The following is a 25,454-nucleotide window of genomic DNA, read 5'->3' on the forward strand; positions in this document are numbered from 1 at the left end:
GGGCAAGGTTCTTTCCTTCCTTTCATTCCCTCTTCTTAGCAAAGCAATATACAAGCACAGTGTCATTACAAAGTGCAACATTTCTTCAGCTTCACAACATGCTGACACAAAGCAAATGACATTTGTCCACACTGAAGTTCTGGATGAGTATTAGAACTGAATCTTATGAGTTTCCTTCTTCACAGAGTTACAAAGCCGCCAGTCCTCACACGGGGAATGCTTTTTTTAAACTCCAGAAATAGAGCAAGATTTTTTATTTGAAAGCGAAGATAGATGAGTTTGAGTCAGACTAGCATGAGTATACCTGGGTGTGCATATATTTAGTAGGAAGAAACTGTCTGCATTTTCAAACATAGAGAATCGGCAGAGCTATATAAATATAAATACAGATATATGTATGGAGACAGCAAGTCTTACATGCACCTATGCATGTATATCTACCTGTATATGCCCAGCTATGCATAGATATTTATAACTGCATATATACATAACAACACATGTTAAACAGTATAATTCATACACATATACAAAATAATATTCTCTCTCATAACGTGAAGTCAGATTCAGTTTTATCTAAATATCTACTTTAAATATTAGTTAGGCCTCTGATTCATTAGAACCACACTTTAAAAATTAATTACATAATATATGCTGAAAAATGCCTAGATACATGACAGATAAATTAGTTTCATTTGAAAACATGTAGTGTATGAAAGAAATTAATTTAATAAACATTGTGGCTCTCATCCTGCAAAAGCATATATAAGTCCCAGTGAGTTCAGTTGTAATAACTAAAATTATTCATGGGCAAAAGAGTTTGCAGATCAAGGCTATATATGCGATTTGGTTGTTACATTATGTTAATTTTTGGATCTACTATTTCACCATAAAATCTGACAAGGCAGAGTCATTTATGAGACATAAATATAGAGAACTGAATTATAGGGAGTCCTCTACATACATAACAAGATCAATTATTAATTAACATTCAGAGATGAAGATATGTTGCTGTAGAGAAATTACTTAAGGGCATCTACTGACAATGCTGGTCATGGGCTGGGATCCTTTCCATTCCCACCATGTGGGCAACAGTGATTTAAACACAGCACCTGGGTACAACCTATCCCCTCACACTTACTGCAAAGGGGATCCCCCTTCCCCTGTTCCCCCCCAGCCCCCCCTATTACAGCCGGCTACTGTGAGTGGAACAAGGCCCAGCCATAGATCACATTATCCTGCTTAAAGAAAGATAAAATCTCACCCCTTGACTGCTGCTGTAATTCAGGTGCAGAGCTACCTTTCTGCTGATCAGATCCTGTGCTGGTGCAGTCAGCAGAGCTCTGCTGGCAGTAATGGAGCTGTACAGATCTACACCTGTAAAAGACCCACCTCCTACATGCAAATTAGGTCCAGACTACCTGTCTGGACCTGTAGGACAGAGCTCAGCTAATTAAGATAATCTAAAAAATTGGAACTGAGTTTGAGTATGCTATCCAGACTTTCTCAGCAATATATTCTTTCCTTTGGGGACTCACAGAGGGTAACTTATCCCACGTACCACACCAGTATGGGTTCATCTCACTGATCTGTGGACACTTCCCTCTGAGCTAGTCGCTCACAGCTCCCTTCACTGTTAACAGAGAGAAACACTTCTAGGGTGTGATGAATCTGATTTATTTTGCCTGTCTATTTAAAGCTGAGATTATTCTTGTCCTAGAAATGCCTGTTTGTCTCCACTGGCTATGCAGGGTGACTAGCTCTCATGTGGGTGACAAAAGTCCTCTCACCTATGTGACAGCTTCACTAGCAACAGTGCTCACACTTAGCAAAATAAAACACAAGTACCAAATGTTAACTGAAAACAAATCTTGAACAGACTAATACATGCGTATTTCAAGATACAGATCTTAATGCAAGGCAACAATACTCTTCTACTCTGTGCTTTCTGGCCAGAGTTTCAGGAGTAGGTAATTGCACAGGAGCAAGTGACATTTATCAGCATCAAAAACAGCAGCAAAACTTGCTTTGTGTTCTGTTTTCAGCAGTCTTCACTGGAGGAAAAATTTTAAAGGACTACAAAAAACCTATTTCTCATAATCTTCTCCCCACAGGCAAAGTCCTTCTGATCCTGAAATAGCCAGAAATTAGTTTTAATTGTGAAGCATAAAAATTAGCATGATTATACTAATGTGTTTTCACTGTTAGAAGTTTGCAACACAAGACTACAGATACCCCAACGGGGCAAAATGGGATAAAACAGGATGCCCCAGTAAGATTAAATATAGGAAACTGTTTTTTGTAATGCTATATCCACAGCATAATGCATTAATTAATGCATTAAGCATTCTTAAGCAGCCTAATGGAGACACAAATCCACCGCCAATCAGGTCACCTCCACCTCCACATGGCTTCATTTTGCTGAAGCCTTAAAAGCCTTGTCCCATATTTTCCATGGAGCTGTCCCCTATTCCCTTTCAGCATTTGTAGTTACTACAGAAATAATGCATTTTCCTAGGTGGTTAATAAAAAGTACAAAAGGAATCAGCTGGGTTACAAAATTGATGCCTTCCCCACCACCTAGCAGGCATTAACATTAGAAAGGTTTCTCAAGAAAGAGGAGGTTAGAATAGATGACAGAGAACACAGTGGAAAATACCAATGTAATGTAAGCATAAATGCCACTAATAAATCACTGGCCCAGCACATAAATCCACATAGCAATTCCCAGAAAGATTGTCCTAATCGATAATAAATACATAACTCCCTGAATTTGCTAATTCGTTTTTGGCCAGTATGGACCCACTCCGTAATTTCAAAGCACTGTCCTCTAACTCTTTGTGCTATGTAAAGCACACATTTGGACATGCTGAATTCTCTAATTAGTCTATAAATACTTGACTTTTACCCACGGCTTTGGTAAGTGTGATAATTGCTGGGGAAAGGCCAAAGCATTTATGGTCAATCAGATGATGAGGAAAGGAATATGGCCCTTTCAGCGAGTCGAATGCAAGGCATTCTGTGGCAAAGCAGAAGCTATTAGCAGGATCAATATTTCTCCTAGTACCTTAATAAATCATTATATCAAAGAACAGTTGCAGGACGAAGAAAACCTCATTCTACCAACAAGGATGTTTCCAAATCAACAAATAAAACATCATTTAAATTACAAAGACCTAATTGGTGTACAAAGGCAAACGGCAAGCATAGAATACAGCCTCTGATGCTAGGCATGTAAACATTTTAAATCATTAGTGAAGGAAGAAAAGCAGAAAGACAAAGAAACAGCTATGCTAAGAGCTCTCCACGCATAATTTGCAAATTGGTAAATATGCATGAATCCACCACACCGCAGCTGACTGATGGCACCATGTTTGGTGTAGATATCATAGGTGGCAGAAACAGGAGAGCACCTGGAAAACAGGATGGCCTTTGATATCCTTATTGTTGACTGAAAAGGAATCCCCTTGATGTTATTTGCATGGAGGCTTTTTCCTGTTCCCTTCCTTAGCTAGCAAAGAATCAGCTAAGATTTGTAAACATTAGAATGAGAGAAGGGAAGAAATATTCTAATGGCTACTTTCAAGTTAGAGAGTGCCTCCTCTCAGCAGACATTGCTTACCCAATACAGCCATCATCACATGTACCCACAAAGCCCTCTTAGCCACGTGACATAAGTTAGAGTTTTATCCAAGAAATGACTGGGGGACCACAATCATGTCCTGAACAACAGGCAACCCCCCTACACATACACATATATATGTGCACACATACATGGCAGAAAGAAGAAGATAAGGTGCAGTGCTGCAAACCTACATGTTGCTATGGAGCAGACTTCTGCACTGCTTGTGAGCAGCCACCAGCACCTTTTTTTTTTTGGAAATGCCAACTCTCAGCACTTTTGTTTTATAGTGTAACCTTTCAATCTAATACAGAAATTACATAACCTAGTGGGGAAAGAGCTACTAGAGTAATAATCCCTTGGGTTCCACCAGGAGAAAAATGTAATACACTGTTGTAAGCAGCATTTGGGTTTATTCTTTTGTTTCAGTAATCTGCTTTTAGCTCTTTATTGAAGGAATATTACAGAAAAGCAAATGCTTCTCAGTTGTTCAATCACTACTTTTGATTCCTGTCACAGCTTTGGAAGCTTGTTCCTAATTTTTTTGGAGGCAAAATTGTTGCCTTTGTGAAGACTAATCATCTGTTGAAGGAATTTAATTGTGGAATTCAAAGTGGGTACTCTTTGCTTCTCCAGTTCACATTTCATAAGCTTCTAATTCCATAGATGTGATATTTTAGAAGGTCAATTGTCATATGTCTGGAAAGCTGACAAGAAAGTAAACAATACCACATGGGAAGGGAGAAGGAGCATCCTGTTGCTACATGGTATCTCCTCACCCCACTTCAAACAGCAGGCACCTTACCCATCTATCTAAATTCTCTGGAAAAACTGAGTTTTGGACATATGGCAATAGACCTTGCAAGGTTCTGCCCATCTGCATTTCCACTATATGACTGGCTCTTTCAGTTAAATATATACAAAAATGGACAGTGCCTAAACTTTTCATGCTCTGAACTCTCTATAGAGATGTATTTATTTTCTCAAACTGTAATTTATTCTGGAAAGAAAAATGGATCAGTCTCTCCATAAGTTATGCCTCAAATCAGTTTGTTGGCTGATCCTCCTGTTGTAGAAAACATATCAATCCTGCTTTACAGAGCATAACATGCAAACTTTAGCAGTAAGGAAACTGCTGTAGTTTATACACTTAACTGCCTATAGGCATCCCAAGAGCTCTTCCTCTCTTCCTGGGGAGATCACAAATTCCTCGACTCATCTCATGCCTACAAACACACATCAACATAATTTCTCTGGCAGCATCCCAGGACTATTTCAAAAAGCAATTGAAAGTGCCCTTTTTGCCAGCATCCCAATGTATTACTTTTTGCTTGGCACATATCAGCTTTGTGGACTGTAAACCTCTCGAGGCAGGGACTACTCCTATTTGTTTATGTCCTGAGTGACCTAAAGGCATTATCAGCTTTATTCATCAAATTATCAGCAGCTGAGGGGATCATTGTGGGCACGACCCAAACTTCAGCCATCACGTCCAATGGGATCACAGGGGGAAGGCTAATGAAGTCCATATGCCCTTTCAATTCTATTATCATAAAAATCTTTGTCCAGTACAGTAAAAAGATGCTCTTCAAATAAATAACCAAGAGCGATTGGGATGGTAGTATATGGATTCAGCAAAGATTCAGGATTTTCTTATTCTAGTCAGCCTGAACAATTAATTAACAGCTTCCTTCTTTGTCATTAATTTTGTTGCCATAGTAGCCTCTGTAAGTGGTTTCTAACAAACAAGGAAGATTTATCTGTCACACTCTAAATCGATCAGAAAATGAATGATTTCACATTCATTTTTGTTTGATAATGATGGGTAAAGCACAGTGAATCATTACAACAGCGTTTTCTGAGAAGTATAACGTGTCTGTTATCTTAAAAAGCAATCCTAAAGAACAGGCCCAGAGATTAAAAGTGAAGTGCCACTTCTATGTAAACAAAATACTGTTTCTATTAAGAAATGACAACAATTTATAAATAATAAATAGAAAAAAGTTTCCAGATTTTTTTTTCAGCTCCAATTAAGCATATTTTGCTTGGATACAGTTCCACACAGTATGTTTTTGCTCCAAATTCACAGCTGGTGAGAAACCATGGAGAAAAACATTGTAAGATAATTTCCTAAGGAACAGAGTTTAAAAAATTAATTTAAACAAAGAAATTTTCTTCTACTTTAGGTTGCTTGGATTGTAAAAAGAACAGCAATCCACAAGGGAGAAAGCAGTGGGGGTAGGTACATGTCTGCAAACTAAATTCAGACTAAGTTCTGGCCATCATCATGTGCCAGGGCTTTGGACATATTTAGAGAACTACAGGCTGCAACCTGCAAATTGGATCAATATGTTTCTTGCCTGATAAATTCCAGGAGGGAGATAACGTGTGCATTATTGGAAAAGATTGTTGTTGCCTTTCTTGTAGAGGACAAGGTAACAGATTCTCTTAAAGCAGTAACAGCTCTTTGCTTCTTCACCAAACAATGCTTGGAAAAGGAATGTCGTTTCAAATCTTGTCCAATCTATAACTTGTCTCAGCTGGAGTGGGGACCAGAGAAGAGTTGGCAACATAGTCAAATTACTCAGATTTACTTGATTGATTAAGAAGCTAGTAATAATCCCAAAGGCAAAATGCTCCAGTCACATCAGTCAACTCTTTCCATGAAGGAAAATAAAACAAATATGAAGGCAATGGGACTTAATGTTCCTCATTATACTTGTCACTTTTTACAGCCAAGCCAAAGTGGCCGTGAAGATTTTTTCATATTATTGATACCCAAAGTAATTGACTCAGCTACAGACCACAAGATACAGTTAAATCTTATTCAGATCAAACTTTTTTGTTCTTTATCTCACTTCTTGGAAGACCTAAAGTGAAAATTTTTGGTCATCTCCCGCACTGAACAAGGAATATGAACAAAGTACTGAGGAGATCATGTAGTTATGAAAGTCACAAATACAGAAGAACATCAAGACAGCAAGAACATGCAAAATTTTCAATTTTCTAGTAAAAACGTTTTCATTAGTATGTAAATTTTTTTATTGTTAAATTTCTCTCCTGGGACCAGCTCCTATAAGCTACCGAACTGTGGAGACAAAACACATAGAAATAAGGAGACTAAGGAACGGGGATTTGCCTCTGGTAATAGCACTGCACTGAGGGATATAAAGTTCTAGACATTAGTGAGTAGCACAGGGCCTTGTTTCTGATTCATTCCCCCTTCCACCACATCCCCCCAGCTGCCTCAGTTCAGTCATTTGCCTGGCCATACCCAAAACCATACTAGGGTCATTAAAAAAAAATCTTTGAAAAAAATGGTTCTTTTAACATGAATCATTTCTCAGTTCCCACTTACAAAGAATCTGCTGAGCCTTTAAGCTCTGCCAAAGGGAGGGCAGCCTCTGGTGATGAGTGTGGAAATGAGAGCTGGAAGGCAGTATGCTCCCAGATCAGATCTGTGTAATACAGTATTGAAATAATATAAAAATGCAGCTTAAGTGCAAAGAGCAAGTCTGATTCTTGTTCACTGTGGTTATTTTTAACTGAACCTCTGCCTGTCCATCTATTACACCTTTCCTGGCAGAACAGGGGCAGCAGCAAATCTGAACCCACTTTTGAGCCAGCATAAAAGTTGGAGAGAAGTCACAAGAGGTAATTTCATTACTGGAAGTTTAATGAAAACCAGCAGCCGGACGGTGAAGCTGCACACAAATTGCTGCCTAGGGAGAGGGAGGCAGGCAGAGCAGCCGACGTGAGCTGTGCCTGGGAACAGCCGACGGGCAGGTGTGGGCAGCCCTGCCAGCTGGCACCGACGCGCCTTCACAGCACAGGCTGCCCCTCGCCCAAGGGATCACCAGGAAACTGAGGCGGGACTTTTAAGGGAAAGGGGACAATAATCCACTGAAGGAGGCTTCTTCTCTGCACACAGAATGCTTTGTTTCCAGGGCTCTGTGGGGCTTTAAATGTTGTGCAGTCTACTGTAGCAGGTGCCTGCACGGTGTGGGTGATGACACCAGCCCGCTGAGTGTTTGTTCTGTTCTGGGTTGGAGACAACTGGAAGCCACATAAACTCATCAGCAGTGCTGAGCCAAGCTGACTGCACTGAGTCAGAGCTAATGAACACTGCCAATCATGGCAATTTATTAGTTTGTACTCAGCATCTTGCTAACTGTGCTACACAGCTTCTGGTTGGCTTGGAAAATGGACAGAGGTAACTCCTCCTCTATGTAGAGGTAAACCCTTAGCCATAGGCCTATGTACTCACACTAGGCACCTGAATCCCAGTAGACTGAAATATAAACCAAGGATTTCAACTTTGGGGGAAATTCTGCAGAGGGGAGTACAAGTGGAAAACTAAGGAAGTGAGGAAAAGCCTCTGAATGAGCCACAAGCTGCAAAGTTAAAGCCCTCTACTTTGATTTAGACTCCACAGTCTTAAGCACATCATGTATTCACTAGTGAGACTGTCAGCAGTCAAGTGAATCTTCAGAATATTCAGTGAAACACCTCCAAAGAAAGAAAATGCTGTCATGAAGGACATATATGTTGACTTGTGGAGATTTTTTACTACTTTAAGACCTTGAAATACTATATTGCATTTGGCTAGCAAACACTGACTTTTTTTTTCTGAAAGCCCATGCTGTGGCACTGCAAGCTGCCTGCTGACTGTATGGCTCTTGACAAACTTCCTAGACAGAAATCCCAACTCACTTCAACATGTACACAGAACTACAGAGATGGAAAAATCAAGAGTGCATTAATGGTGGAAGGATTGCAAGAGTGACCATTACAAAATCTGGAGGCAAAGGCCTCTAGCAATAAAGGGGAATGTTCCTGGAAGGATTACAGAAAGATCAGAGGCTCAAAATGCTTCATGCCCCAGAACAAGAGAACAGCCAGATCTCTCTGTGTATCTACACTTCATTGGGAACAGATAGGGCGTTTGATTGATCTCACTCATGTGTGACAGACACAAGAGCCTGACAGGACCTGGTCTGCAGAACTTTGGCCAGGATTTCAGAAACATTGCTGACAACCCTCAAAAAAACAAATAAAAAAAAAATAAAAAAGAAAAGTAATACTGGGCAATGACATAACGCATTGCAGAATAAACTATGTCTTTAACCTGTTACTCTGTAATCATCTCCTCTCTCTTCTCCCCTTGTTTCCTTGTCACATCAAAAGAGTGAAAAAGCTGGGTGAAAAGAGCAACACCCAGGATGTTTTCATGGACTGACAGGAATACAGAACATCGTGATTAACTTAAGTGAATTAGTGGCTCTAAAGCATGAAAGAATGGCATTATTAAGCAACTAAGACTCCTTTAAGCAAAACACATGATATCAGCCAATTTTGCAAACAGGATGCCATATTTCAGAGTTAGCCCTCTCCTAGATTTATTCCTTAACTTTTGAGTTCAAGATCCTTGGTCCCTCTGAAACGATTTCTTTTTTTCTTTCTGGTGCTGGTTCTTGTTTCAATTAGATTAGGTCAGGTCAGGTCTGAGACTGTAAGAATCTGTGTGCAACTTGTCAAGTACTGTCATAACTACCTTCAACTGCTCTTGTAATTCTAGTGCCGCTGTGAAGTCCCATATTATGAAAATTGTCTCCCAAAGCCTTTCATCTATACATTAATGTTTTCAGAAATTCCAACAACTTTTATTGGGGGCTGTAAAGGCAGGAAAATTTCCTACTAAAACTACTAAATGCAATAGTAAGAAACTACAATTAGCAAGACGGAGAAGAGAATTGGTTTGCCACACATCAGGAGGAAAAGCTATTTGCAGAATCAGTGGTGATCAGAGAGCCACAAAAGTGAACACTGAAGACAAAGGCATTCCAATTCAGTTCATAATAGGAAAAAGTAGATTAGAAAGAACTGAGATAAGTTTAAAATTTTTCAAATTGTCTAGGCCTTACAGATTTCACCCTAGAATACATATATCACTGACTGAGAAAATCTTAGAGCTGCTGGCAATTAACTTTGAGAGGCGAGGTCAGAAATAGTTAACTTAGCAAACACTCAGTGGGAAATAACCAAATAGGCTCATCTTGCTATGCAAGACCTCAGGTTAGTCAGTGGATCACAACCCTCAACAGACACTGTCACATATGTATGAATATCAGATTGGAAATATAAAAGAATGTTATCTACAAGACACAAGAGGGAATTTTGCTTTATTACTTTGTTTTGGAAAGAGTTCAAATACAACCTTAGGTGAAGTGTTGGATGTTTTAAGGAGGACGTAACTGCCTGACAGTGAGTACTCTTAAAAACATGACAAAAAAATTGAAGGAATAACTTGTTAATTAATGCAAAGTAGATAAAACCTGCGGAAACATGGCAAAGCACACTTAAAATTTCAAATATGGCTGCAAGAACAAAGGGAACCTATTCCTCTTCATTGCAGGTAGGAGAGAAGTAACTCACACGTTGAGAAAAGAAAAAAAAGCATTTTTCTAATTGTAAGGGAAATTAGGCATTGGAATTAATTGCTCAGAGAATCTCCATTAGTGGAGGCCCTCAGAAATGGGTCAGCCACGAGTCTAATGGGAAGTGTCAGTACAACTGATACAGCTGCAGGACCCTCAAGCTACTTCCTAATTTTCTAGGATAGTTCTAGCAAAAACCTGTGGCTACTTAGATGAAGAACATTTTTTTTAAGTTCTCGGATATTTTGAGCAATGGTATGTATTACCTTTTCCTTGGTTAATTTTTAACAGTGTTCTGAAGGCTCAAAGTTAAAGAGTAGCTTGACCCAAGATATTCTTTCATCTTTCTTCTTTCATTTTTGCCGTTTGAGCAAAGTTGGTCAAGATTCCTCAGTTTCTCAAAACACTTCTTGAACTCAATATTCAGTGGTCTTTTTGGGTTTTTTTCTGAATGTGGGATCAATGACATTAACTAGGAACACATTCTTTCCTGAATGGTTGCCTACAGCCATTTTTGGGTTGTTTCTTCTATATAGTAAACCAACCACATTAAAGCTGACATGGGTTCCTTTAAGTTCCTTCAAGCTTTTTTATTCTGGTTAGTTTTTTTAACTTGTGGTGTCTACTACTCACTTTCTCTATATTTTCCCTTTTCTGAAGTGATAATTAAGCCTAGAAACCTGAGTCATTCTGGAGCAGTGTAACTTGGGACTCCCAATCCCAGAAGTGCTTTATGTGCTACACTTCAGCCAAGAAAGAAGGCTGGAACTTTACCAAAATCAAGCTTTTGCCTTACTATTACTTATGATATTGATTTGACTTTGCTCAGCTTTGAGTTCTGAACAAAGCTTGGTCCTAATTTAAGCTAGTGTCAAAGAGTTTTTACAAGGCTGACAAAAAGGAGCTGGATACACAGGCAGTTTCTAATGTCGATAGCATTGTGACTATATTAATTGCAGGGCCAAACTCACCATCAGTCAGAAATTATGTGGCCAATAGGATTAGAGTAGTGACATCCCCCTGCACTCAGCACTATTGAGGCCACACCTTGAGTGCTGTGTTCAGTTCTGGACCCTTCAGGTGCTGGGGCACTGAGCAAGAAAAGATGAAGAGAAGAGCAAGGAAGATGGTGAAGGTTCTAGAGCACAAGTCTTATGAGGAGTGGCTGAGGGAGCTGGGGCTGTTTAGCCTGGAGGAGGCTCAGGGAGATCTTACTGCTCTCTACAAGTGGCTGAAAAGAGCGGGTACTGAGGTGGGGTCAACCCCTTCTCCCAAATAACAATTGACAGGACAAGTGGAAATGGCCTCAAGTTGCACCAGGGGAGGTTTAGCTTGGATATTAGAGGAAATTTCTTCATTAGAAGAGTTGTCAAGTATTTAAATAGGTTGTCCAGGGAAAACACTGGAGTCACCATCCCTGGAGGTACTTAAAAGACATGTGCGTGTGGCACTTAGGGACATGGTTTAGTGGTGGACTCAGCAATGCTGGGGTAAGGGTTGGACTTGATGATCTTAAAGGTCTTTTTCAACCTAAATGATTCTAAGATTCTATCATTTGCTCTCATGTAAACTAATTCAAAAGAATCCTTTAATGTTTACTATTTGAACAGGTAGCCTTTTTCCATACTTTAGCTAAAAAAGCAGGAGAAAAGGACATAACCCTGCCAACATTGTTCTATGCTGTGGTGGAAAAAATAAAGGCTTGGTTTTTAACTGTGCATTTTGGCTGGTGCTTGGCCGTATGAATAGTCCTTGTTTTCTAAGTACTAACTCTTCAAGTTTCACTGCTGTTTCTGGAGACTTGAACAGTAGTGGTGACAGTGGATTTCTCCTCTCAGCTGGAGAAGATGTTTTAACTGCTTTTCAGAAGTTAAATCAATTAATATCTTTCTGTATATGGCACGAGACTCTCACTGGAGCTGTAGCTTATGACTTTTATCTTCTTTTGACACCTGCTTTGGTCAAGAGGATTACTCCTCCTGGAAGGTGTCAATACTGATGGTGTTCAGTTGAACAGCTGTCCTCCCTTTTCTATTATTATTATTCATAAGGTGTGATTGATTCTTCTGAGGGCCTTAGGGATAAAAAACTTAGCAGTTCTCTGCTGTCTTTCTTTTAGAGGGGCCTAATGGACAATGATTGTTTCTGAAATGTGCTACGGACACCATTTCACCTCATCTAGTGCTCAGCTATCTCTGTGCAGGCAGAAAGTGGGCAATGAAAAGGTGCAAGATGTGCCATAATCCATATGCTGAGAGCCATCAGTTGCACACTTAGTGCTTCTCCAACAGTGTAATTCATTACCCAGTATCACACTCAGAGAGTTTAGCTGATGGAAGAGAGAAAGCACTAGCAGTGACTCCTTACACGCAGCTGAGACATAATATGGGGTCATTTTAGCTGAGGGTGCAGCTCCATAATTAATTATTGAACTTCTAAATTCTGGGCTTATTTTACATAATTTGTATTATCTGAAAGTCGCATTGGCTATATTCAGCTTCTTAATGCTGGCACTTGTATGAAGAATTTAGCAACACATGGAAGGAAAAAGACAGGAAAAAATATTTGAAATGGGAACTGTAAGATCTGCAGATGCGTATTCTGAAAAAGAGATGAACAACTTAAATCAGCTACAATGTAAAGTCATTTTCCCTTCTAATATTTGAAAGATTACCATAAAGAAAGTTATGTTCAACTGTTCTCTAGCTTCACTATAAAAAAGACTCCAAATGGCTTCCTGTGGAGCAAATAGCACAACATGGATTTTAAAAATACTCAGGTGTTGTATAGGTCTGGAAGAGATTACATGGGGTGTACTGAAATATTGTTCACTGGAAGATTGTATAAACATCTCTCTCTGATTATCTAGACAACTCTCTCTGCTCTTTCTGGTAGTGAAGGCAAATGAGCCAAATTATCTTTGTTGTCCCTAAGGTGTTCTTCACCATTGACACTAAAGATCTTCCTTCCTTTTATGTTATGGCTCAGGAATTAAGATCGGCAAAGATTATCATCAAAATGCCACTTTGCAGCAGAAGATGATGGCATGGGAGTGAGACAAGTAAAGAGCCTTACTCCTAATCTGAGCCTATGAAAACTTTGCTTCATTTGTAGGAGACTCTCAACTGGTTTCCCATTCTTCTAGGAAGCAGCTAACATTAAACAACAGGGGTTTTAGGATGTTTAACATTTAAGGATGTTTCCGGACTGTTCCTCTAACAGAGGAGGTACTTGCGACCATTCCTAGAAATACTTTGAAAATAACTCAAAACATAAAATCCAGTAGAAGGTCAATCTGCTGCCAGGGTTGGTTGCTGGTTTGTTTTCCCTGCATACATACGAATTTCAGTCTCTTGCAGTTCCTCTGGCCACAGCTCTTACTCAGGTGAGCAAACTGCCATTCTAGGTTTTCTCATAATAACTTGTTCTGTGTCTTGCTGTGGGCAACAAATAACCAGAGCTGGATGGTAACAGACACTCTGAGCCACCATTCAAAAATTAAAGTAACAAATGCATATAAAATCATCGAATTGTTGAGGTTGGAAAACACCTCCAAGACCATCAAGTCCAACTGCTAACCCAGCACGGCCATGCTCACCACCATGTCCCTAAGTGCCACATGTTTTTTGGACACTTCCAGGAACGGTGACTCCGCTACTTCCTTGGACAGCCTATTCCAGTGCTGGATAATCCTTCCTGTGAAGAAATTTTTCTTAGTATCCAATCTAAACCTTCCCTGGTGCAACTTGAGGCTGTTTCCTCTCACCCGACCACTTGTTACATGAGAGAAGAGATGAACTCCTACCCCACTATACCCTCCTTTCAGGCAGTTGTAGAGAGTGATAAGGTCTTCCCTGAGCCTCTTTTTTTACAGACTAAACACCCTCAGCTCCCTCAGTTCACTCCTTACAAGACTTGTGCTAAAGTCCTTGCACCAGCTCATTGTGTTTATAATTAGCTTGTACATAAGACTCATGATTTGGACACAAGAGTCTTTACAAAATCACAGTCTTGTTTGGATTTCTGTTCTAATAAAATACAATTCTCCCTCCATGGCAGCTTTGAGAGATTCACTTCCCCCACCTTCCTATTTTATCTTCCCATATTTCCTTCAAGCATCTAGCTTACAGATTTTCTCCAGCTACCAAACTATTTTTTTTTTCATCTTTTCAGTAATTCAAATATATGCATCAAATGCACACATGGCATATTTCCAGGCAGTAACATCCTTCCTGCCTTTTTCTAACCAGGTAATTTACATACAAGATGCACAAAGATAACCATGCTCCTCCACAGTCCTTGTTTATGCAGCAGCTCACTCCACTTTCTCATTGCAGCCCTCCATTGGAGCCTCTGGTGGGACAGCTAAGCCCTGAGCAAAGCCTGGAGGCACAGAGAGTTTGGCCTTTCTGGCAGCATGGCTTTAAGGCATGGCTGCATTTTTATCCAGTGCAGCAGCACATTTTTATCCATGTGCGGCACTGGTATGGAGATCAAAGGTACAGCTGCCATGAATACATGCTACGGTGGAAAAGTGTCCTCTCTAGACTCTTCCTCTCCCTTCTCCCTTTCCCTCCTATGTTTTTTGACAGATTGCTGTTTTGCCAGTCATGATTTCTTCACTTGGGAAGCAGCAAGACAACGGAGCAGTGCTCCCCCCACCAACCTTGCCCAGGAGCCAGCCCATGCTGACCGTGTGCCCAGGAGGTTGTAACAGGAGGACAGGGCAGAGGAGCCCAGCCCCAGGGGTCAGAGGCTTCTCATCCCATGTGCTAGCCATGAACTGCTATCACCACTTTTGTTTTTCTCTGTTCCCTGTAAAACCAAGATACTTGTTTCACCACAGAGGTGTCGAGGGCACAGGTCTGAGGACACCCCAAGAGATATTTAGTGACCTCAGCAGAAAACTTTAGAAACTCAAGCAATGAATTAATAAAACTCCAACAAGTAAGAAGCCTCTCTAGAGAACAGGTTGAGGGATCGTATGCAGGAAATAAACAAGAGATTGAGAAAACAAGAGGAGGAAATACTTACAAATGACAAAAAAATGCCTTGATATTTGCAGTGAAAGATGTGGGATAAGTGAAAATAGCTGACCCAGGTTAAACTAATTATTTAGCTAGATCACTATCCTGTTTCCATTCAACGTCAATACCAGACACTGCAGAGAAGTGGTACAAGAGATACCTACATAGTTGCAGAAGAAGTTTCACACAGACCCCAGGCTGAGGATTGCTGAGTTCAGCCTTTGTCACTGCTGTGTAACCGCTAGAGCTTCCTCACAAAGGTATAATATGAAAAATATATCTGTGATGGCATTTTTATTGATGTAAATATCTATTAATACCTTATAGATACTACTAATAATACTAATACCTTTTGATGATACCTCAGGACAAGACTTTCCACGGGGAAATTACACTTTCTATCTCATTTCCAGTAGAACTGTCTTGCCTTTTAATTTAATTGTTTTTCCTTTGCTTCTGCATTATAATGAAGGTACAGCACACCCATACCCAAATACTTTAGGCCACTTAATGCACATACATCTAACATGTACATATATCAAATGAGTATCATATTTATCCTCTTTTTAAATGGCACAATACTTATTTGTATGTACATCACAATTTTCCAAGAACTAGATTGCTGAACAAGGAAACTTTTAAAATGTGTTTTAGATGAATGACTTGCCTAAAACTTCTCCACATGGCAGCTGTTAATTGCATTTGTATTACATTATTAAGACACAGGCCCAACCTCACTTTGCTTTGGCAATTTTAGCAGTAACTCTTGGAAGCCTTAGGTGAGCCATGATTCAAACAACACTCATAGACAGGTCTGGAAAGGAAGAATTTATAAAGCTGCTGTTGCTACTAGTAAAGTAAAATACACAAATGCCAACACTGCAACTAGTTTTCTCCCTTCATGCCAAATGTCTTCCAGTATTTTGCACTTCTTTGTCCCCACCCCCTGTCTAAGAAAACCACAATTTTTGCCTGAAGGGATATCATCATTAAAGAAAGAAGCAGTGCAGTCAAAGCCTTAGGATGACACAGATCATTCAACAGTTGTTCAATTACACTGAAAAGCTACTTATTTTTGAACACAGAGCTTTCACTCAACACAGGCCCAAGGCACTATCAGATTTGTATCTGCAGTATCTCAACCAGTCTGATGTAGGGCTTTGGCTCATTACTGAAGCTGTGCCCTTGTGTGAGGTTTACATCTAGGTTCAAAGAGTTTCTTAAGTGTCTTGGAGCTGTGTTGGCTTTAAAAGGTATTACCAAATCACAGCCATTTCCAAGAATGAATTAAAAGTTGTTTTGGATACCTCTCATCCCCTAAATCCATCTGACTTTGTTTAAGGTTCACAGGCTACTTTCCCTGCAGAATTCCTACAGACTAATAAAACAGTATGTGACTACAGAGTCAACAAGGAAAGCAGTAACACCCACAGTATGCCAAGGTAAACCAAGCAAATTAAATACAGCATATTCCAAAATGAACATTTTTGAAAATTATTATTTAGGGCATACAATTCCTACAGATCCCGGGTGTGACCGATAGGAGGGTATGACCACCCAGATGGAAAAGTTGATTCCCACAGTTTTTTCTTAGCAGATTTCTCTAAAAATGCTGTTCAGTAGCAGCTTTGAAAGCAGTAAGAAATCAAATTTTTCTCTGTTATACAGCTGCATAGAAAAACATATTGAAATGCAGGGGAGTGTTTTCTACCCTCTAAATCAGAGTGATTGCTGGCCACACTATCATTTCAGCTGACAAGGACACAGCTACAGGCTTCTCACCACTTCTTGCCATGCCGACACTACAGGAGTCAAGGCATTATTATTATACTCTTTTTACAGTCTCTTAAATATAAACTTTTTTTTTTCATTTTTGTAAACTTTCCATGAACCTGAGATCCTCCTGACCCAAAAGCCTCAGTAATTCTGCTGATCCTCTCCTAAGTGTGCCTCTGAAAACATCCACAGCTGTAACTGTGGTCAGCTGCTCACATTTGAGCAGCCTGGGTGGAAGCAATCGATTGCAGGGCCTTTTAGGGTAATGCAGCTCCAAAACATACTGAAAGGCATAGCAGTGAGAAGAAAATGACATACAGGTCCAATTCCTTTCTGCAGTTCAACTCTATAAACTGCAATCATTCACTTCAAAGGAAAGACGAATGCGTTACTCTACACCTGTACAACACTAACAGAATAGAGTTATGTCCTAAGCATCTGGCAAGAAACAAAAATAATTTTTCACAACACTTTCTCCAGAATAAAATTAGATTTGGTTTGCAGGTATTCAAGATAAACAAGATAACATTCCAGCACATGCTAAACTATTGTCCTGGTTCTAGCCAGGGCAGGGTTAATTTTTGCAGCAGCCAGGGCAGGTACAGCTAGGACCCAGAAGTTATCCTGTATGCTTCAGGTCATCTTCCAAGGACAAGGGGAAGAGCTCACTTCTGGACTGGGGTAGCAGTGGCAGAGGGAGTGGCCATGTGCTGTCAGCGGTTTCCATGGGGTCAGTGAGAAGATTTCTTTCTCTTACACATTCTGTCATTAGTATTGTTGCTGTTACTGTTCGTTTTCTTATCTCATTGCTGTTTCCAGTAAATTGTTCTTATCTCAATCAGTGATCTTAATCTTTTGTGGCTCTCATTCTCCTCACCAGTCCACCATGGAGGAGAGAAAGGGGGAGGGAAGGAGGGAGAGAGCCAGGGAGAGAGGAGGGGAGTGAGCAGCATATAGCTTGGAGAGGTTTCAGTGTGAACACTAAATCGGAGAATACCATTCCTAAACCATGACAAATAGGCAGAACACGATACAGTTTACAGACCTGTACACAGGAAGGTAACTTCTCAGTGGCCCCATCACAGTATTTCCAAAGGAATGTTACAAATTCTCATGGCCAATCCTACAAAAAGTGGAAAGAAGAGTTAAAACTAGGAAGTTTCCAAAGGAAAAGAAAATAAGACCAGCTCTCTCCTTGGATACACAATGCTAAAAGTCAGAGTAGAATTGGTTTAGAGGATGTTAAACATTTTACACTACAGAAGCAGCTAGATCATAACAATTATATAAATATAGCAAAGTCCAAGTTAAATAAAATGCAAAGTGGTAAGTTTTTTTAAAGATATGTTTCAGGGTAAAAATGCAATGAATATATGGAGCTGGATTAGAAAAGAAGAGAGAATACTGCACCAATTTATATTCCCTTTGAACTGTCTGTAATACAGACCTTAAAGTGCATTTTCAAACATATGACATATCACAGAACCAGACACTTATTTCTAGCCATGGCACTTCTAGGCTTTTGGGAAAGAAGAGCAGAAATAGTCTAGTGGATTTGTGCCCTGTGACAAAGTGTCTACTGATGGGCTCTGCCCAACGTCAATAAACAATTGTTTTTTTGCATTAAATGAAGGAAAGAATTTCAGCAGTAAACAAATGCTTCACATCTTGCATGAATATTTCAACAGAATCAAAGCAAACCTGTCTTTTCACACCTCCTGCAAATGCTATTCCAAGTCAGAATACAAGTTGCAGCCTGAGATCTATCAGTTGCTAAGTTTTCAATCATGACAAGCATGATATTATACATAAGGGATGGTGACACACAAGACACTAAAGCTTCCTGCGATACTCCCCCCTGGAATCCAAACTCATTATTGTAAGGATAATTATCTGGGTATCCCTGAGACCAGTTTTTGCACTTTTTGTATAAATATGACCTCTTGCATAGGACATGAAATTTAAAATCATCTCCTTCACGGATATCATTGAGTCATTCCATTACCTCCGGGACAGATATGAATTATGTATTCCTTGATTCTCTTTAAAATTTAGATGCGCAAGGGGACATGGAAAAATCGAAATGGTACTAAAAATATAATGCATTCAAGAAAGAAACAATCACTGGTATGCTGCTAACAGCTACAGTGCTCCGAAGGCTCCCTGCCTGGTCAAGAAAAGCACATAAAGCACTGAAACATAACAGCAGGCCCCCATGCTAATGGCTGCTAGTGACAAGGGCCCATTGAATGTCACTGCTTCACATACTGTGTAGTGTTCATTTCTCTTATCTGTGTGACCTCTCCTTTGAAATGACTGATGAAACTCACCTGAATTAGCATCTTTGCTTCTGGGCATTTGCCACCTAGAAGGCATTTAGCAACATCTCTACTAAATACCAAAATAAAGCATGGGGGGGAAAAAGATTATGATCTTAACAAAAAATAATCACTATATCTGTTAAAAAATACTCCATGTGTATGTGCTCAGAGGCAGCAAAAGGGCTGCTTCTCTGAAGGCTCCTCGTTAGGTTTTTTTTTTTACCTTGACACCCTTTAGGAGTACTGGCCTGTCAAAATACATGCATTCACATTGCATACTTGGCTAACATTTTCATAATTGGTGTGAATAAAAAGAAATAGCTGTTACTGCAAGAAAAATAAAAAAAGCAATGCCTCTGTTCTGATGCCCTGCTGCTATGATGACCTATTTCACACTAGCATCTGTTCTCTTCTCATGAACCACTCCAGATGTAACCTGGCAAGACAGCACTGCAAGTATGTTACCCAGACATCCACTGAGTGCTGCAGATGTTTTCTTCCATGCTTCACATTTAATGTGTGCCTGATTAATTTTTTCATTATTATCTCAACTACTTGGCCCACAGATTTTCCTATGAAGTTTTCAGAATCCGGGGTCTAATTTGCAACCATAAGGAGCAGCTCCCTTTGTGTAAACAGGTTCATTAATGTCTGGAATAACCAGTCAACAGAGCCTTGGTCTGAATTGCCAAAAAGAAATGCAAACTTCAGTAATCTATTATGCCTTGATAATATTTGCCGGAGGATTTAACACAATGTTTATTTCAATTTCAAAATTACAGATGTTTGCAATATGCAGATGCATCAGTCTGACCAAAAATATTATGCCCGTTCTCTGCCTCAAGCCCTTGACCTGAATGAGGTTAGTGACAGGGATATGAATGACTTGAGTGGAAAATGAAACACAAAAGTAGTTTTATCGTGAAGTACAATATTTCTTTTGTCACTTAACAATTTTTTCCCCCTCAGAATTACAGGGCAGACTGCAAATCTTCAAGGCTAGCAGTCACGACGACAGTCTAAGTGCCATTTAAAAGAATAATAATTTATGAGGCGCCTTGGTAGAATAGCAAAGGTCACAGAGTAAACTCCCCAGGGAGGAGAGGATGACAAAGGTCACAAAGATGACTAAATACTCGCCTACAGAAAGGAATTTTGTTGGAAGGAAGATGTTTTCTTCAAACAGCTTCATCCCACCTAACACACAGTTCCTCATCCAAATGAGCAGTTCACCTTTAAGTTAGCTAAAAGGCATTGCTTGCAAAATACACTTCTGAAATTCATAGATTAGCAACTTGGCCTTGTACCCACTGTGCGCCCATTGAAGTGCTGGCAGGTGGAGGACACTGTGGGTCTGTCCCACAGGGCACATGGGGAATGCCTAATGACTGGTGTCATCCCACATGGGACATCAAGCTTGAAAAAATCTCTGGATTTGGTCCCCAAATAAATGCTGCTTCTGTGGCAACTGGTACCATTTGCAGACGTCCAACAGACCACCACAGATTGGTGCAATTTCCCTTAAAGGCAGTGTGAGGAGTTGGTAGGTGAGGAGCCTAAGACACGCAGTTGACACATTGCTCCTGGACACTTGTAAATACACACATTGTTCTGCAAAGTAGTTTGGGCAGCTTTTCCTTGCCACAGCTACAGCATTCCCCTTCTTCAGACACCACAACTACAGAATAAAAGGCAAGCATGAAGACAAGCAGGAACAACTCTTTTTGGCACAGCTCCACTTTCTGCCGAAACATCTCTGGGCTCATAAAATACACATGAACTGGTGGGAGAAGCTGATGCTGCGAACCTGGGAGTAACCAGTGGTCGCTACAAAGCCTCAGAGTGATAAAGAATAGCTTAATCTGAAGCCAGCATGCAACACAAGACAGCTCATCTCTTCAGAAATGTGTGGCCATAAACATTTTGAAAACTGACAGCTTCCAACTGCTCATGATCAGTTGTGGGAAGATTCTGCAGCTGGATCAATGGCTGGCACTTGTGGAGGGGGCTGGCACAGCTCTGAGGGGTACACATGTACATGTACACATGTACACAGGTGCTGGTAAAGAAGAGGTTAATGACTGCTTTGAGTATAAGGGATTATATCTAATTTCTGTAGGATAACTGCGAGAGCCCATCTTGCTGGTATTTGACCTCCATGCCAGGTCTCCCAGTTGATAAAGAGGTACCTGAGAAGCAAATAATCATTGAGTCAGATTATCTAAGGAGTGTTTGAGGACCATTACCTATTTTCTATACTAAAATCAGGCAATTTTCTGAAGGGGGCAGATACCACAGACATTCACAATACCTTCATTCCCTTACTCTGGCAGTCCCTGGTCCATCACAACAGCCCATGAGGCCTTTGACTGGCTGCTCAGATCACAGAACATTTTTACAGACTCATAACTGCACACTGATGACAGCAGAGTGTGCCTTTGGGAGAAGGAAGGGCAGAAGGCAAGTGGAAGGTGGGATGCAGCTGAGCAACACTCCAATTGAAGCAGCATCTTTTATCCTGCACATCACCTTCAGGAAGGAGGGAATGCCACAGAAATGTTGCAAACACATCAAATAGCTCAGGCAATGCCCACTCTTGAGTGACAAATCCACTGGGCATGCTGCCAGGCAGCCCTCCTGAACCTGCCTGAGAAAGGGAACCAGCATTTCCACCATGTGATTTGCCTCACGTTTGGAGCCGCTTACTCCAGCGCGGAAGCCCGCCCTCAGTGCCAAGCCTTGGCAGGCTCTGTGCAAGGGGTTTCGTACTCTCCTGTGTTGGTTTTGTATGCCTTGTCTTCCTTTATTAATTTTAAACAGAATGGGGGGATGTAAATTCACCATTGGGGATATGTCAGTGTTTGCTCAACATGCTCTATATACCTTTATTAATTTTGTATTGAATGGTGGATATGATTTCACTCCGGGGGGAAATCAGGGATAGCAAAAGGTCTTTCCCACAGCAGGACAGCAGTGGGAAGGGGAGGTAATTTCTCTGTGGGTTTATTTTGAGTGATTTATGTGCTTCCATGGGTTTCTAAAACTGATGAATTTTGAGCTTTCATGAACAGGCAGTTTCAGTGCCATGACCCACTGGCCTAAAGATGCTTATTAGCTTAATGTAGCATTTGTTATTCAAGTCTTACTGCTCAGAGTAGAATTCAAAAGCAGCAGATGATGCCTTTTTACAGTGCAAGAACAGTATGTAAAGAGGTAAATTTAAAATATTTCAAAATTTCAAAATTGAGACCTATTTCCAAATAAGACTTATTCTTTAACAGTACAAATGCATAAATACCATATGAACCACAAAAGAGTTGTTATTTGACGCAGGTTCACATGGTTTAACTCTTGGCCACAAAGTTTAATTCTTAGCTCACTGCAAAAATTTCCTCTATCTGTGAGAACAGCTTGGCAGCCTGTCATTTCCAACAGTGCAATTCCCGGCCCCCAAACAAGCCAACACTTGGAGCATGCAGGGATATACTCAATGCCCTGGATGGATGGAGATGTTGCAGAGTTGCTTACTTGTAGACAGCTCTTTGCTATCAACCTAATTCACTCAGTATGGTTACACTCCATCATAGTATATCCCTTGTTTAGACTCATGATCCCAGCATATCTTAATTCATCAGTATCATGACAATGAAGGGAATGTCCCCTTTCTGCCTGTCCTACTTACTTTTCTAGGAAAAAAAACATTTTCAGAGGAAAAAGAAAAAAGCCTCATGCCTCCCTCAATTTCCAGAGATTCTTAGGTTGCATTTTCTTCATACTCAGCTTTGCCAAATGAAATAAAATAGTGAACAGCAGTATCCTGATCTGCGTCTGGGCATTTCATGTATGACAGTCAAAAAGCACAGAAACAACAGGTGCTGTTTATTGTTCAGTTCTTGAATTTCACCCTCATTTCACTCTGTGTTTTTTCACCCACGTTTCTGTAATGCCAGGTACAGAGGCTGCTCCACTTTTGGAACCCTCAGAGCATGACAGGTGTCTTTTCTTCTACTGACTATCCAAGCACCAAATCTGTGAGTTCTTACCTCATCTCCAGCTCTACCAGTGAAATCCAGCCTCATGTTTACTGCATAAGGCAATTCAGATGGTGATTCCTCTGTACTGTTGAGTCCTCTGTGACTCCTCAGTCCAGGGACCTGTTGTGGAAAGGTGGCCACGGGGTGAAGCTATCAATGAACAGCAATTTGGGGAATGTTTGCTGGATAAGGAAGATGAGTATTTTCATGGATAGACTAATGCTTTTGTTTGCCCTTCTCCAGGCAGCTGTGACACGACCAGACAGCAAAAGACCTGTTTCACTGACCAGAAGGTGCCACAGTAAAATTTATACTTATAAAGACTTACTAGGATTTATGCTGCTGAACAATGCCTTACTGAGACTGTTTCTCATAACAAACTTCAAATGGTGAACTGAATTAATTATCTGCTTGAGCAAAACATACTATATGCTTGAAACTGAATTATAGACTGGCTGGCTCTCCCTACACATGTACAAGTGATTCTTTTCCTAACCTGGTGCAGCTGGCACATGAAGTCCTTGTGTGACTGACGGCAAGGGCAGAAAGTTTCTGCACCGAGAAGCACAGTTCCCATTTTGAGCACCAGAAAGAGCAGAACTGCTCCATTTGAAAAATGAGTGATGGAAACAGGAGACAAAGGGAATAGGGGAGTGTAGCTGGCTGTCATGGGCTCTCTAGGTCAGCACTTTTACACCTGCTGAACACAGCTGGATTTTGAACACGTGGGAGGGAAAGAGGAAGGGCAGGATTTGGAAACTGGCTCACATCCATCCAAGATGATACCATGCAATCCAGAGAAAAGGTAATAAATACCAGGTACATGTCACAGCACACAATGCTAACAGCCTTTAATAATGGCTAATGCAACGATACTCACCAGCCTCCTTGCTGTGCTGCCAGCAGCCTGGGTGTTACCAAGGCAGGCAGGCAGGCAGGCAGTGAGGCAGGGAGCAAAGGAAGACAGGCAGCCCTGCCTGACTCTGAGCATCTTGTTCAGGATCCCGCTTACTGACCCCACATAGGGGTACAGGAGTCAGCCAGTGTTCCACATCATTTGCCGATTAGCTGTGTCCTTATCCTGGTTTCAGCTAGGATAGGGTTAATTTTCATCCTAGTAGCCGGTAGAGTGCTGTGTTTTGCATGTAGTATGAGAACAAGGCTGATAACACACTGAAGTTTTAATTGTTGCTAAGTAGTTCTTACACTGAGTCAAGGACTGTTCACGTTCCTGTGCTCTGCCAGTCAAGGAGTTGAGAGGGAATATGGCCAGGACAGATGATCCCAAGTGATCAGTGGGATATTTCATACCATAGAAGAGCATGCTCAGAAATGGGCAGGGCATTTGGTCAGTGGGTGGTGAGCAACAGTATTGTGCACCACTTGTTTTTCGAGGGGTTTATTTCTCTCTTCTTTTTTCATTACAATAACTACTATTATCATAATTAGCAGCATTATTTATTGCTATCATTAATATTAAATTTTATTTTACTGTATTTATTAAACTGTTCTCATCTCAACCCACAACTTTTACATTTTTTCTCAATTTTCCTTCCCACAGGGAGGGGTGATGTGGGATGGGGTGAGGGAGTGGCTGCATGGTACTTAGTTGCTGGCTGGCATTAAACCACAGCAGTCCTGGACAAGCCACAGGTCGGCAGTGGTATTCTGTGCCCAGTTCCTCTCCAAGACCTCCAAAAATAGAAGAGGAACTGGCTAGAGTCTCTGTCTCTGTCTTTCACCTTCCTGCAAGCTGTCATGCTCTCCTCTCTTTCAGTGAGACTGTTTATTAAACTTTGGATGAGAATTGCATTCAGTTACTGCCTCTCTTCACCCTGGAGAAGAGAAGGCTTGGGAGACCTCATCACAGTATTCCAGAACTTAAAGGACAGCTACAAAGAGAATGGAGGTGTTCTCTTCACAAGGAGACACAGGGGAAAGACAAAGAGCAACGGATAAAAGTTGTACCAAGAGACGTTTCAGCTCAGTATGAAAAATAAATTTTTACTCTGGGAACAATCAACCGGTGGAACAACCTCCCAAGGGATGTGGTAGGATTTCTGCCTCTGGAGGTTTTCCAGATGCAATTAGACAGAAGAGTGCTAGACAATCTCATCCAGGCTTCTTTTTCCACAAAATGTTGGACAGATGATCTTTTGAGGTCTCTTCCAGCTATCCACCAAAATCCTGTTTCTCTGGAGACTGATTCCCAGAGCTTCCCATCCAGACATTCAAAGCTG

The 25,454-nt window shown here is 40.7% G+C and overlaps 1 protein-coding gene across 10 annotated transcripts in view; it reads right to left on the reverse strand.

The window, feature by feature from the left end:
• The window catches only part of ENOX1 (ecto-NOX disulfide-thiol exchanger 1), a 353,570-nt gene that overhangs the window by 223,502 nt on the left and 104,614 nt on the right, over positions 1-25,454 (reverse strand). For 8 of the 10 annotated variants that reach the window (XM_058829123.1, XM_058829121.1, XM_058829113.1 and 5 more), the window contains one exon: positions 17,905-17,982. The exons of 1 other annotated variant lie outside the window; for it this stretch is intronic. The gene's annotated coding sequence lies outside the window, so the exon portion shown is untranslated. Of the gene's footprint in view, positions 1-17,904; positions 17,983-23,223; positions 23,335-25,454 lie in introns of all 10 variants that reach the window. One more of the 10 variants, XM_058829116.1, reaches the window with a different exon arrangement.

Source organism: Poecile atricapillus, chromosome 1 (genome assembly GCF_030490865.1).
Source record: "Poecile atricapillus isolate bPoeAtr1 chromosome 1, bPoeAtr1.hap1, whole genome shotgun sequence".
In the NCBI taxonomy this organism is placed as follows: Eukaryota; Metazoa; Chordata; class Aves; order Passeriformes; family Paridae; genus Poecile; species Poecile atricapillus.